The 10,604-nt window shown below is 37.3% G+C and overlaps 1 protein-coding gene across 11 annotated transcripts in view; it reads left to right on the forward strand.

Moving 5' to 3' along the window:
* LOC116156423 (uncharacterized) overlaps positions 1-10,604 on the forward strand; it is a 112,248-nt gene that overhangs the window by 13,479 nt on the left and 88,165 nt on the right. For 3 of the 11 annotated variants that reach the window (XR_010383175.1, XR_010383176.1, XR_010383174.1), the window contains exons 4-5: positions 2,925-3,071; positions 5,452-5,512. The gene's annotated coding sequence lies outside the window, so the exon portion shown is untranslated. Of the gene's footprint in view, positions 1-2,279; positions 2,611-2,924; positions 3,072-5,451; positions 5,513-10,604 lie in introns of those variants that run through there. The other 8 variants (XR_010383170.1, XR_010383171.1, XR_010383166.1 and 5 more) reach the window with 6 other exon arrangements.

The following is a 10,604-nucleotide window of genomic DNA, read 5'->3' on the forward strand; positions in this document are numbered from 1 at the left end:
ACTATTAATGAGTGGTACCTCTAACCTCATGTGTTTATTCCTCAAAACCCAGCATATGAAACAGTTTTTTTTCCTTCCCTTTCAAGAAACAGTTGGCACTTTATGTTGGACTTCTGCTTGACATGAATTATTTGGCAAATTGGTGACTGAAGTGTGAGTTATAAACTTAGGGCTGTGTAATAAGCTTCAGGGGTGTTCTACAGACAAAGACATCCTAGTAGGAAGTTTAGGAAAAAAAAACTTTATTAAGAAAAAAATAATCTTTCCTGCCTCTCATGAAACAAGGATTTAAAAAAAGATGTGTACCTTGCTCAAAGACTGATTCGCAGTTACACACACACACACTTTGCAGGAGTGTATCCTCTGCTTTTTATTTCCATGTGCACATGACTCTCATTAATGTTGATAACCCTCTGCACATGCCTCCAGAAAATAATGGACCCCGACTGTGAGAACTGTCTGTATTCAAACATGTTAAGAGCTGAATATTTAAAATCTGTTTGGCACACCAAGCTTTGAGGTTTTTTGAAGACAACAGAAGTTGGACAGAAAGATCAAAGGGGGAAGAAAAACACTGCAAAAGATAATGACATCTGGATGGGGCCTGGGTAATGCTCTAATTAAATGTACTTACACCTAAGTCTTATCACATGCTCAGGAGCAGAGCTTAGATGCCCCTTTTAAACTGCAACATTAGAGGCCGTGGTGGGAGCCTTGCCTGGGAGCTGTCACCTCCCCTGTGATCTAGCTCAGTTCTATATGTGTACCTATAATCTAACTTCCTTTCTTTCACTGATTGGGCTTCTGCTATTTTGTTCTTAAGATAGTCATTTCAATTAGGTTATCCCTTAAGCTTACAAAGATATGCATGTTCTTTGAAATGGGCTTGAAAAAAAATCAGTTTACCCCACCTGGAGAAAACAGGCTACGGGATTCTCTTCTTCTGTTGCTGTCTCGTAGGTGAAGATGAGCTTAGTGAGAAGCCTTGCACACGTTTCTCCCTGTTCAGGTGAGGTCTTTTGACATCCTTTCCCTTCTGAACATAACAGAAGCTTTCCCAGAGGACAGAACACAAGGTAGACTTCCAGAAGGCGCCAAGTCAAGGGAGTTTAACTTCTGAAAGAGTTCTGAAGCCTGTATTAATGGCACAGAGTTCAGTGAAATTAGCATGACTTGAACTGGTTTCAGAGTTCTGGCATTTAGGATAAAATACAGTGTGAAAGGAGGAAACTGTATTTGCTAGGTCTTCTTTCTTTCTTATTTTAATTGGGTTTTGAGACATCATGATGCAATCTCTTACTAGGTTCTTAAAAAATAAATAAATCAACCTTAGATATTTAGAAGAAGCTTCCAGACAGTGCATAGACATAGAGTGCATATCTCATTACCATTAACAGCCATGCATGGCTAAACCTCCCCCTGTTGCTTTGAGTATTTACCCTCTGGCTTTGTAAAGTGATGCTTGAGTGTGGGCTTTCCCAAGAAATTTCATAACAATTTTATAGACTCCACAGCACACCTACTAAATCAGAATATGCACATTTTTTCTTGAGTAAATGTTAACAGTGAATGAAATTGGTGTTCATTCTAGAAGAAGTCCAAAGTGCTTGTCTAGTAAGTCTTTGGGAGAAGTATGAGTCCACCTCTTATTTTAACTCAGTTTGAGAAGCTACTTTTTCTTTATCTTTTGTTTCTCCATTCCCTGCCTTCTAACACTGTTAAACAATCAAATGCAAGGCATTTTGCCTTCTTTCACTCTTCAGGAGAAAATTAATACACAAAGGTGAAGGTTAGAAATGCACTGTAATCTAGAAAGGTCCAGAAATTAAGAGAATCAAATGTACTCTCTGGATCTCGGGATCCATTAGGGAGAATATAGAACTAGTTATTTTTCTCCGAGCTGCCTTAATTTTGTTTTACTGCTTTAGGCATAATTGGAACACTGGCGAGGCTTTGAGGAAGGGAGGTGTTTCGGGGGTGCTTGAGATATCTAGTGAAGTCTAAAAAGAGAAAGACCAAAAAGACTCCAACCCCCAGGAGAACGGAAGTCTACTGGGGCAGATTTTTGTGCAGGATGAATTCAGTGTGCCACACCCCTCTGCAAAATGTTGGGACCCTTTTGGCTCAGGTAAGCCCATTCATGTTCTAGGGTACTTTGAAGAAACCCAATTTCTGTCTTCCTTTTAAAATTGGCTGTGCTGTTCATCTTAGATGTTAAGGTTTTCTTTTACTTGCTAAGTCTTCCCCATGTGATCTAATGCTTCATTTCTTCCCAGAAAAATAAGATATTTGCATCAAATTCAGCATTTCAATAATAGTAGTGGAAAGTCCCTCTTTGCCAAAGGTACTGGGTTAGTTCCTGCCACGAGCTCATCTGCATCATCTCCATTTATTTCTCGTGGGTGATGAGAAGACCTTTGCATTTGACCAAAAAGCACTAGTAAATAAGGAGTTAAAATGAAGGCAGGCTCACTGGTTTGCTGAGATCTGTCAGAGTCTGACTGGCTGGCTACATATCTGTCTCTGGAACAATAGGTACCTGTATTCTGCACGGACTGCTGGGCAGCACTGACACTCTGGAGAAGGTCTGCCTCTGTCTGCGCTTTCCTGGTGAGAATCCCCAATGACAGTTCCACTTTTCAGTGGAGGAGAAAAAAATATCTGTCTACTCTCTTGATGAAGGACAGAGCTTTGATCATTTTTATTCAGGCTTGTCTTGGCTGGAGGTTTCAGGTTCTTAGTCTCAAGTCAGCTGTCTCTCCCTTTCCCTCTCTCTCTCTCTCTCTCTCTCTCTCTCCCTCTGTCTCTCTCTCTTTCTGACACACACACACACACACACACACACACACACACACACACACACACAAACACCCCTCTCCCTCTGTCTTACTCTCTCATTCTCTCTCTCTCATTTCCCCTTGTAGGTTGCATGCAGGCAGATGAGTGCCACAGCTGTAACTGAGGCACAGAGCAATAAACAGAGTGGAGCCAATTTCTACGATGGCGAGAGGGGGCATCGGAGGTGACAACAACGACAAGGACTCAAGGACCGTCCTCCTGACAAGTTTTAGGTAAGACCATATTTATGCCCCGATTCTTGTATTTTTGCATCCTAGTGGCTGAGAGAGACGTGGAGCTAGAAAGCGAGTCTCGGGTAGGGAAACATTTGCGTGAGAGTATCATCTGCTGTCACTTGCCTGCAAACCTGTGTTCTCAGGGCTTTGTGTTACTAGAATCATCGGGGTGAGGTGTGAGCAGGGCTGGGCAGAAGGGTGAGTTGCTTTTTATGTCTGTCTGGTGACATTTATCATGCTGTTTAAATTCATATCTGGAAAAAATTCTGTTTGATGATAGTTAGCAATGTTTTGTGCAACGTAGAGCATATGGCCATGTAGAATTCCAGTGATGCTCTTTCATTCTTAATTTCTAATTATTTTTACACTCAACTGTACTGAGGTCAGAGAGTTTTAAAAATTAATGAGATTCCCTGTGGAGTTCAAATAGTACTGCCTACGTGAGCTGCCACAAAAAAGATAAAATGTGCTTGGTGCATTTTTAGCATAGATTTAACTGACTTACGTTGAACATACTCTATTTGAAATATCTGAATTGCACAATAGTTTATGGAAGCTTAAGTATTTGGGGATATTAGTGTTTAAAAATTTTTTTTAATGTCCTGGAGAAATTTTTGTCAAAATTAGACTGTAAAAGATGAGTATTTTGTGTGGCGATACTGCAAAAACTTAATAGGTATTATTATTATTATGGCAATGGAGAATACCTTTTGCTTTCGAGGAAATGACAAATAATGAATGAGACACATGCTAAGTAAATCTGCAAATTGCTTCATCTTAAGAAATATATCACAATTCAGGAGATATTTAAGGTAAAAAATTGCTAGCACGAACAAAGAAGCAAGTGTACACATAGATGAGAATTCTTTGTCACAAAAATGAATCCAGGGCATGGATTTAGGAGGTTAAGTGATTTCTACATTCTCCATGCCCCACAAAATTGGTGAGTCTAGGCATTTAAAAATGTACCAAAAACTTTCATTTCCCACAATTTAAAAACATTGTTTATGTTCCTGATAGAACACATTGTTTAAAAGAGGGGAACTGAAAAGCAGTCTGAGTATACAGTAATCGGGGCTAAAGATGCTTTTTATCCCGAGTTCCCCATTTATAAGACCCATTCTGAGCTTCCTGTGATATATTGTTATGTAAATACTGTGCAGCCAGGGAAAGCAGTACTATGGAGATTCAATTTACTTTGAAAGTTGTTCATTATAGCAGGGATGAATGTTATTTATTTGATGTGATTCAAAGGCTGGAAATGACTTTTTCATTGTGGCGCCTTTTGTAATGGGTGCAGGGTGATCTAATCTTTTTAATTTTGGCTTTCACACCAGTGGAGATGAAAAGAGATCTGAACTCATTTATCGGTTGCTAGGTCCTTCTGGAGACCCAAGTCCTGTTCTTGGTTGCTATGGCCAGTCTGACCTCAATCTCTGTGGTTTTGGGGACTTAAGCAGTCTTTTTTTTTTTTTTTTTTTTTTTTTTTTGAGGAGCATGTACCTTGATTTATGTCCAAAATTGTGGCTGAACGTCTTTGTCTGCAAGTGATAAATGGTGCTGAACAATTCATCAGTCCTTACAAGTAAACACCGCTGTCCCGCTAAAAATATGTTTTGTTCTGAGTTAATGGTATGGAACGAGGCAGCCTCCACACACAGCTATCTTTTACTGCGGAGGGGCCTCAGAAACTTGGAGCAAAGTGGAGGAAATTGGCATTCATTTTCTTGTCCATTAGCATTTCATTTGTGATTCGGATGGTGTGGCTTTAGGTGCACTGAGGATGAGAGGGTAAATCTTGCACTTCCTTACTTTCTCTTTAGTTGGGGCTGCGTCCGAAACAGGCTTTCTCCAAACACCTGGGTTCTGCTGGGGCCCTAAGAACTCAGGAGTAATTTCTCCGAAGGGGTCGGCCTCCTATTCGCAATTGCCAAGTGCTAGGGCGTAAACAGGCAGATGTGCCGCGGCTCTGTTGCCTTCAGTCTCATGCTGGTTCTTTGAGGAAAAGTTGTATCCAATACTGGTGACTCCCAGGGATGTTCTGCTTCTGTGCTACTTAGTGGTCCCTGGACGTCTTTGCATTCTAGAACCTTGTTAAAAGGAGCCATGGTGATTCAGACACTGAGGAATATATAGCCGTTCTTAGCAGCTGAGCCCTCATACATTTCCCTGTTCCCTTAAAAACTGCTTAATTGATGCTGCAGGGAGCACACACTGTGCTTTATAAGATGGTGATGACAAAATAGGTATCAGGAAAGGCATTTATTGCTTATAAGCGCCATCAGCCTTTTTCCAAGAGAGATTGCGGCTTTTGTAGTGTAGTTTTTTTTTTCTTTTAATAGTAATATGCTAATGGTTTTTATTCTAAATTGGCCAGCACTGAGTATCTCCAGGAAAAATGCGTTCCCTAAGAAGTGGCATCCTCCTCGAACTGAAAGGTAAAATTGAACGTTTTAAAAATACAATTTACAAGCCGTTTCATGTACTTCTCGCCAGCAGCATTAGAAAACTGCTTTCTAAATAAAATTTAAACTATTGTTTTGAACATAAAACGTTTAAAGAAGAAACTATCTTAGGGAATTTTATTGCTAGCAATTTGCTAAAGATTGGCTAGCTTTTATTAACAAAATACAATTAGGTACTTTGTATGTTTACTTTCAGCCTTAAAAATCAGCAGAGTTTTACATTTTAGAGAAAATGATCATTTTGGGAGTCAATAAAAATGATCTTTATCTATTTTATGTAGATTTTATTTCTAGAACTGGTAACAAAAACCAGGGTTAGGTGATGTGGATGGCCTCTTCCGTCTTGAAAATTCTTCAGAGTGCTAGTTTTCTGAAAAAACACATAAGGATGCCTTTATTAGTATAATTGGGCTAATTCAACTAATGTTTAGCTCTTTAGTAGAACAGCAGTTAAAAGTTCTATGCTCTGTTGTACAGGTAATATTTGTGGTGGAAGTAATTTCTGAAAAATTGATTTTTGACGATTTTTTAAAACTGCTACTTTAGTGCTTTATTAAGAGTGAGGTTTTGCAAAGCTCAATTGTGGCTTCTTGGGTTTCTTAGGTCTTCTCGAAGGTAATACTTTATATGAGTGGTTAATTTCACAAGAAATATTTAATTCCAGGTATCTAAAGACAAATATTCCCCGGTATGTGGTATGTATCTATGTATGTATATGAACATATTTTAATATAAAATGTCTTATAAATTTCACATTGTGTTTTGCTTTGCTGTTATTTCAAAGGATTTAAGTGAATGTTGGATAGCACTCAATTTCCTGAAATGATTAAATTCAGTCTCTGAAGAATCTGGGGAAAAGGCCTGTAATGACATTTTGATGACTTTCATTTTAAGGTGTAATAGAAATTGAGTAAAATATTTTAATAGCTATTCTCTAATATCTCATTCCAAATACAATGTTTTTATTGCTCATTCTAGCTTACAATTTTCTGGTGATAATAATGTTGGCTGGTAATTGTTTATTACACAGAAATCATTTCATCCTTATGTAAAAGTATTTTAGAAAAGGGTTCATGAATTTATCTCAGCTGAAGCAATTGTATTGAACTGTTTAGATACAACAACGAGTATTTCCAGATTCCTCCTATTTTAATTTGATACTTCCTTATAAGACTTAGGTGTAAGTTAAAGGGAGGAACATTACATATGATAGTTTGTAGTTTGAAGAGGAAAAACAATGTCAGGAAAGGCTAACAAAACAGAAGGAATAAATACTATGCTACCACAAAATTGACTTTCCTTCCAGATATCCTGTATTTTTTTAATTTAAAAAAGGATTAGGAAATTAGAAATCTGTGTATAAATATACAGTTATTATATCTATCTTTATTGAATAGGTAAGTGTAGATAGGTAAACTTAATTTGATTGCAGCTAATGTTACCAGAAACATCTTGGCACCTCAATTCTTTCGGGACATGTAGACACAAATAAAGTTAATCACATAGCTTTTACAGAATCAGATCTTTGGGGAACTGGAGTTGTGACGTATTAGATCAATTTTTATGTAAGTCAAAATGAAAACCTTAAATCAGTTTTTCTATGTGTGTTACACAAAGCCATTAGCTTCCAAATTGCGTTGTTCTCAATGCTAGTTAGAAAAATTGTTATACAATTTAACTTAATTGTAGTGAATATTTAAAGTCAGAATATAATATTATTGCTGAATTAACATGCAGTCAGTGCATTTTTTAATAAAAGTAAAATTAAGCACTAGTATCGGATTATTCTCTCCTAATGTGTTTACTGCATTTCCCTAAGTTTGCTTTCTTTCTGTAATTAATATTCCTTTCCACCTACCAGGGTTGCAGAGTAATCAGTTACTCTTTTTGCCTCCTCTAATTGTGGTTTTGTGTTTCTGGTGTGCCATTATTCTTATCTGTCACCTAGAAAGTTATAGTGACTTTGGAGCTATTTGTCTGACCTTTTTGTCTGAGTTTGGGGAAAAAAAAAAAAAGCCCTAAACTTGTTTCATTAGAAATTACGTATAAAGTGCTGAAAGATTTGAGTTGACCTTGGGATGTTGTTCAAGGAGTTGATATTAAAATGTAGAATATTCCCAGTAGTGGCAAGCTACTGGAATAATTCACTAAAATCTTTCCTTTGCCTCAGTTAGCTTATTTTTCACAAAATAGTTTGTCAAGTGGCAAAACTCAGATTACAGTGAGCATCATCTAGAAAATTTATTATAGAGAAAGAACTGGCAGGGAAGGGGGCCTCTTACACAGCTAATGGAGTCGCCCCAAGTTACTATCCTAGCATGTTGGCAAAGACACATGGTAAAATTTTATCTACTGGTGTTTAGTGTTTAATTACCTCAGAGATCCAACAGCAGAGTTTAATTGGTATAGCCATCAGTCAGATATTTCTGTTTAAATGATACCAGAATGACTTAAGAAAATGAAAGTTTTGCCAAAAGCAGAATTATATACTCTAACAGTCACTAATAATTAACTGAAACATTTAACATTTATTCAGATTAAAATGTGAAAATTGTAATTTGCTGAATGGTGTTTATAATTTTTTTATCAAAAGATGGCCTATATAGACTTATAGTGACCCCAAGTCCTTCTAAAGGTACTAGGCTTTATGATCTTACACTATCTAGTAAACAGAACCTTTTCACATTCTTAATAATATTTCTAAGCCATAATTTATATTCTTGATTTCGCTTGGCATTATTTAAGCATGATGTACTTGTGATACATAAATCCTTGAATTTCCTGTATTTTTCTGACAATTGAGTTCAAAGTCCGAAAGCAGAGACTAAAATATACCATAAGGCTAGGCGTGTCCTTAGAGAAAGAAAGACAAGGTAGCTTACCATGGCCAGGAACATATGGTGGATAGTTAATTATCATGATCTCAAGGGTTTTAACATAGTTTACTCCAGGCATCTTTGAAAGTGTTGGATTTTCAGGAAATATTTGAAGAAGAATTCAATTTGCTAGAAATTTGAACATGGACATCAAATAAATTATAAAAGTGTCTTCCCATATGGATTTAGAAAATATTCGTTCATTCAGTCATTCGTTCATTCATTCAACAAACACTTATTCAGGGCCTAGCCTGTGCCAGACCCTACTCCTGTAGCTCTTAATTTAATATTCACCATTGATTCAATTTAATTATTTGCCTGGTTCTGCAGATTATAGAAGTCTCACCAGTTATTCATACATCATCAGTTAATTACAGCACAATCGATGTCATGTGGGAACTTGTATTTCTCTTGGCTATTCTTTAAAAGACTTAAAATATATTCTGGACATATATGCCAATTTAGAAGAATATATTGGCAGAATAGTCCAAATGTGTTTTGAGCAGTTATCTTATTGATATGCAGGCCCACGAAGTAGTAGATACAGTTGGTTTTATTGCTTTTATGCTTCCTTCCAATGCTTCTTATACTATTTTAAGAGACCTCTAATTCTAATTATAAATAGCTAACATTCATTTTCTATATGCTCGTCAAGGTGCTAAGCCTTTTAAATTTGTTTTCTCATTCAACCCCTTCAATTACGTTACGCCAAAGGTAGTATCACTGTCCCTGATTGCAGATGAGGAAACTGAGGCTTTAAAAAGTTAAGGAACTCCCCGGAGGTCACAGTTAGTAGGCAGCTGAGATGACTTAAAACTCAAGTCTTTCAGGCTCCATTCATTCTTCTGGTCATTCAACAAATATTATTGAGCATTTACGATGTCCTCGGCCACTCAAGATGTTTAGAATAAAGCAGTGAATGTAACAGGCAGGTCTCTGCCCTTAGAACAGGTCCTCCCAAGCACCTTGATACTTTCATTACGTTATTTCCTTTTGCATCTATGGGTCCCCCAGGGCCAACAGGATAACATTTTAAAATTTCAAAACTTCCTCAGACTTCTCACCCTTTGGCTTCAGTCTTTCCGATTACGTTATTGCCTATTTCTGAACAGGGCTTTTCTACACTGGAAGGCTGATCTGCTCATTGCCCCACAAAGATTACCTTGCATTTTCTCTAATCATTCCTGCACCTGAAACACTTTTGCCACTGCTTTCTCAATGCCTCCCATCCTTCAGTGTCTGTGTCAAAACTCGTCTTAGAAATGAAATCCTAAAATTCCTTTATCTGAGTCGATCATTTGACATGTGACATTTGCAACAACTAGAATAACCTGTGGCTAGGTAACGTTTCACATATTTCCTGTGTCCTGGCTGCTTCAGTGTTGGTAGCTGTACCCAGCTGACATGCTGGCAAAGAGTTCAGACAACCAGCAGTAAAATAAGTAAGACTAAGTAAGACTAGAAGTCTTGGAAGCAGGAGCCCCACTGCCTAGCACAGCACCTGCCATAGATCATACAGTTAATACGCATTTGAAGCTGGGGAAGAGAGGAATGAAAGAGGGAGAGATGGACAACAGAAAGAAAGTTAGCAGGGAAAAAGAAAATAATATCCTTAAATTTATATCTGAGGGCCTTTAAAGATTTTTAAATATTTGATAAGGGTCAGGGATCCTATTAAGGAATATATACATACATACAATAATCTTTTTTTTTTTTTTTTAGTGGAGGTACTAGGGATTGAACCTAGGACCCCGTGCATGCTAAGCATGCACTCTACCACTGAACTATACCCTCACCTCTACACAATAATCTTGACTTTCAAATATGTTTTTGCTTCTTCTGAGAATAAATTGTCACTCATCAATATTAATAAATTAGATATATAATGAACTCTGTGGTGTTTCTGAAAGAAAGTGCAGTTGTGGTCTGTTTGTATTTGTTTTCCATCACTTTTCAGGCCCATGATGCAGCAGACTCTAAGTAGGTTTTATTGTTTAATGCTGAATATCATTATTTTTCTATCCTGGGGGCATTTTTCAATATCATAGAAATTGCTGACCCCCCCCCCCAAAGAGCTATTCTCTTAACCATCATAAAGTTTCATTAGTTAATACTTCACGTTGCACTTTTTTTGATAAAATTCAAATTCAACACTCAAAATCCTAGTGCAAATCTCCTGTATCAACAAG

This window comes from Camelus dromedarius, chromosome 11 (assembly GCF_036321535.1).
Source record: "Camelus dromedarius isolate mCamDro1 chromosome 11, mCamDro1.pat, whole genome shotgun sequence".
In the NCBI taxonomy this organism is placed as follows: Eukaryota; Metazoa; Chordata; class Mammalia; order Artiodactyla; family Camelidae; genus Camelus; species Camelus dromedarius.